Source organism: Fukomys damarensis, unplaced genomic scaffold (genome assembly GCF_012274545.1).
Source record: "Fukomys damarensis isolate Sample0158 unplaced genomic scaffold, DMR_v1.0_HiC HiC_scaffold_15, whole genome shotgun sequence".
NCBI classification, from domain to species: domain Eukaryota; kingdom Metazoa; phylum Chordata; class Mammalia; order Rodentia; family Bathyergidae; genus Fukomys; species Fukomys damarensis.
Window position 1 is genome coordinate 6,591,882 of NW_022900927.1, and position 4,502 is coordinate 6,596,383.

The window sequence follows — 4,502 nt, forward strand, 5'->3', positions numbered from 1 at the left end:
ATTAATTTTTACTGCAGCATCCAGTTGACTCTGTTACTTCTCATCTATCAGTTTTGCCAGTATTAGTTAAAAAAATGTAGTTGCTTTTGTTAAGACATCAATAAATCATTATTTGTCTTAAACTGATTTATTTATAAAATACATTGTGACTTCTTAAATGAGTTATTTACATAAAGCCCTGTATTTGACCTACAGAACTGCAAAATAAATTTTTAAAAAGCCAGTTATTTATTTCAGTAAGACAATAGCAACAATAACTAAATCATTACATTAGTAAATTATTTTCATTGAGTTTATTGGTACTTTTGAAGTGTGCAGTACAGTTACAGTCATCATTGGGATCTTGTACCTTTACATGACAGGTCTTGATTCTCATTTTTTCCCCATACCCCTGCCTTCCCTGCACTCCCTACTCCTCTCCCCTATTGACAATTTCTTTGTTTCCATTTTTTCCTTTTCTCATATTTTTTTCTTTTCCCTTATTTCCTTTCTCCTACACTTCCCACTTCCCCTACACCTTTATCCCTTTTCATATTTCATATCAGTTATACAATTTGGATCTTATTTACACTTTTAGTTTTTCACACCAGAGAAACTATTTGGTATTTATTTACATGTGTGTCTTATTTATTTCACTTAAGAGTATGGCCTCAGTATGCATCCATTTTCCTATGAATGACTCTAGTTTCTCATTCTTTATGAGTAGTACTCCATTTTATAGAAAAACCACATCTTCTTTATCCAGTCTCCAACTGATGGGCAATGGGGCTGTTTCCAAGTTTTAGCTATTACAAACTGTGCCACTATAAACATGGGTGTGCATATATCACTGTGGTATGATTCTTTTAATTCTTTAGGAAAGATACCCAGCAGAGGGATGGCTGGGTCAAATGGAACCGCTAGTCCCAGCTCTTTGAGGTATCTCCATATTGATTTCCACAGTGGTTGCACCAGTCTGCACTCCCACCAACAATGGAGAAGGGTTCCTTTCTCCCCACAACCCCACCAGCATTTGTTATTGTTTGATTTCTTGATCACAGCCATTCTTTCTGGGGTAATGTAATGTTTTAATCTGCATCTCTTAAATGACCAGTGATGTGGAACATTTTTTCATATATTTATTTGCTGCTTTTAATTCTTTTTTTTTCTCATTGAGTTTATTGGTACATTTTAGGTATACAGTGCAGTTACATTCATTACTGGGATTTTGTACCTTTACATGACAGGTCTTGGTTCTCATTTTTTCCCTTTGTCCCTGCCCTCCCTACACCCCCCCTCCTCCCCTCCCCATTTAGAAATACTTTATTTCCATTTTTTCATTTTCTCATTGTTTTTCTTTTCCCTTATTACCTTTCACCTACCCTTTGAAGTTTCCCTGCACCTTTAGGCCTTTTCTTCCTATTTCACATTGCCAATTATCTCACTAGGATGTTATGTACTGTTATAGTTTTTCACACTACAGAAACTATTCGGTATTTACACATGTTGCTGCTTTTAATTCTTTGAGAAATGTCTGTTCATTTCAGATGGCTTTTTTTTTTTTTGGTTTTTTGAGACAGGGTCTCACTATGTAGTTGAGACTGACCTGGAACTCACTATGTAGCCCAGGCTGGTCTTGAACTCACAGTGATCCTCCTGCCTCAGCCCCCCAAGTGCTGGAATTACAGGTGTGTGCCACCATGCCTGCTCAGATGCCCATTTTTGAATTGGGTCTTTATATTCGGGGGTCCTGATTTTTTTGAGTTCTTTATATATTCTCAATAACAGTCCTTTGAGGAGCAGCTGGTAAAATTTTTTTCCCACATTTGTATGTTGTCTCTTAGCTTTGTTGGTGGTTTCTTTTGCAGTGCAGAAGCTTTTTAATAAGATGAGACCCTAGTTGTTGATTCTTTGTGCTAGTTTCCATGCTACTAAGGATTTGTTCATAAAGTCTTTTCCTATGCCAATGTCTTCAAGAATTCTGCCTAACTTACCTTCCAGCAAGTTTAGTGCTTCTGTTTTAATGTTTAGATCTTTAATCCACTTGGATTTTCGTTTAGTGCATGGTGAAAGATAAGGGTCTAGTTTTAATCTTTGGCAGGTTGAAATCCAGTTTTTCCAACACCATTTATTAAAGAGGCTATCTTTCCTCCATTGAGGATGGTTGGCTCCTTTGTCAAAGATGAGGTAGCTGAGTACATCTGAAGTTGTTTCTGTATCTTCCAATCTATGCCACTGACCTCAGGTCTTTTTCTTTGCCAGTACCATGCTGTTTTTCTTTATCACAGTGGCTTTGTAGTATAGTCTCAAGTTGGGGGTTGTGATACCCCCGTTACACCTCTATTGCCTAGAATTGCTTTTGCTATTCTAGATCTCTTCTGGTTTCAAATGAATTTTTGGATTATTTTCTCTAGTTTTGTGAAATATACTGTTGTAATTTCAATCGGGATTGCATTGAATCTGTATAGCAGTTTTGTAGTATGGCCATTTTCTCTATGTTGATTCTTCCTACCCAGGAGCTGGGGATATCTTTCCATTTTCTTATATCCTCTTCTATCTCTTTTTTAAGAATGCTATAGTTTTCATTGTAGAAGTCTTTTGCTTCCTTTGTTAGACTGATTCCTAGATACTTGATTTGGGGGGATGCTATTGTGAAAGGAATTGTTTCCCTAATTTCTCTCTCAGTGAGTCTATTTGTGTACAAGAAGGCTACTGATTTTTGAGTGTTTACCTTGTATCCAGCTACTCTACTGAAAGTGTCAATTAAATCTAGAAGTCTTTTGGTGGAATTTTTTTGGTCTCCTATGTGGAATATCATATCGTCATCAAATAATGACAGTTTAACTTCTTCCTTTCCTATCTTTATTGCTTTAATTTCTTTCTCTTATCTAATTGCTGTGGCTAATGTTTCCAAAACTATATTGAAGAGGAGTGGTGATAGTGGATATCCTTGTCCTGCTCCTGATTTTAATGTGAAGGTTTTCAGTTTTTGGCCATTTAGTATGATGTTGGCTGTTGGTTTTTCAACATTAGTAAATATTTTGATGATGCATTTAATGGTTTGACTACCATCACTTTAAAATTCAGATATCCCACAATAAACAAGGTGAATGATGGGATATAACCTAGGGAGGGAGGACCCTAAGGTAGTTTTCATTGATGGTGCCTGGGTTAGTGGTTCCCAGACTGAATTGTTCATCTATATTCTTTAAAAAGTCAAATGTTGAAGCTACATTCCAGACTAATAATTTAGAACCTCTGGGATAGGATCCATAAATCCACCCCCCTCTGAATGTATGTTTGTGAATATATATATGTGTGTGTGTGTGTGTGTGTGTGTGTGTGTGTATCTGCCAAAAATATGCATATACATTTTGGGAAAAGAAAAATAGCATGTTTTTTGAATAGATGGTGTTACCCTCTTATAGGAAACCCAGAGAATGTCTTATAGCACAGAAAATCCACTACACTGCTGTCCCTTAGAGAAAAAAAATGAAAATGCATGTGCAGAAATCTCAGTGATCAAAGTTACACAAGCAGCAGTTTGCCATACCAATAAATGTGTGGAAGCTGATGGTCACCACTTTGAGTACCTCTTGTAATTGTAGGGGCCAAAGGTAACTTGTATTGATCTCATGTCTCAATAAACTTAGTACTAAAATATTTATACAAGGTTTTCTTTTCCTGAACTGTGTATACCTTTCTGGGCAGACTCTCTCTCTTCTCTGTACATCCCTAGGCGATGAAAGTTCAGCTAAACTTGAGAGCTACTGAGATGAATTTTGGGACTAGTTTTGGGATCATAGAGCTGATCCAATTTGAAAAAATTTTTGTACGTGTTTTCATGGATTTCAAAAATTACTTTTGTTTCTAAGTTGTCATGGCAATGAAAGAAGGCTCACTCATAGGAGACGGAAGAAAAAAAAAGAGCTTCTTCTTCCGTATTCTCCGTCAGGGTGTATCTAAAGGCAGACCTTAATACTAACAAACGTCAAAGAAAGACTCAGGATACACACACGTAGAAGAATTTACTTGCAAAAGGTTTAAGGGAGGCAGATGGAAAGACTGTGTCAAATACAGAAGGAAATGTGTTCCACAAAATTGCCGGGGCTGTCAGTTTACATTAGTCAGTTCCTGCTTGGCAGAGAAACCATGACTTTGTTAGTTACCATATAAAGGTAACAACACCTCTCTAGACAAATATTGGAGACAAAATTGAAGAAATATTTAAGGCTTTATTGTTTTAGGGATCAGAAGAAGTCGGTATGATTGCAGCTTCGGAGTCCTCTCCTGTTCAGCCCTGTAAGAAGGTAAGGTTTACCCAGACAACCCGGATTCCCCAAACCATCAGGGCTCCCCAGCCTGGCGTTCTGCGCATGCGCGAGCCGGGATCCCGGGGCGGGGCGAAGGCCCGCGGGGCCTTCTGGGAAGGCGGGGCTGGCGGAGTTGCGCAGGGTCTGAAGGGCTGTAGTGCCCACTGTGACTGCCGCGACAGGTGCGCGTGCCTGGCTGTCAGCCCCAGC

At 38.2% G+C, this 4,502-nt stretch overlaps 1 protein-coding gene across 1 annotated transcript in view; it reads left to right on the forward strand.

Moving 5' to 3' along the window:
* Positions 1-4,379: 4,379 nt before the first annotated feature.
* Rpap3 (RNA polymerase II associated protein 3) overlaps positions 4,380-4,502 on the forward strand; it is a 26,956-nt gene continuing 26,833 nt past the window's right edge. Inside the window, exon 1 of the mRNA XM_010638345.1 lies at positions 4,380-4,474. The gene's annotated coding sequence lies outside the window, so the exon portion shown is untranslated. The remainder of the gene's footprint in view (positions 4,475-4,502) is intronic.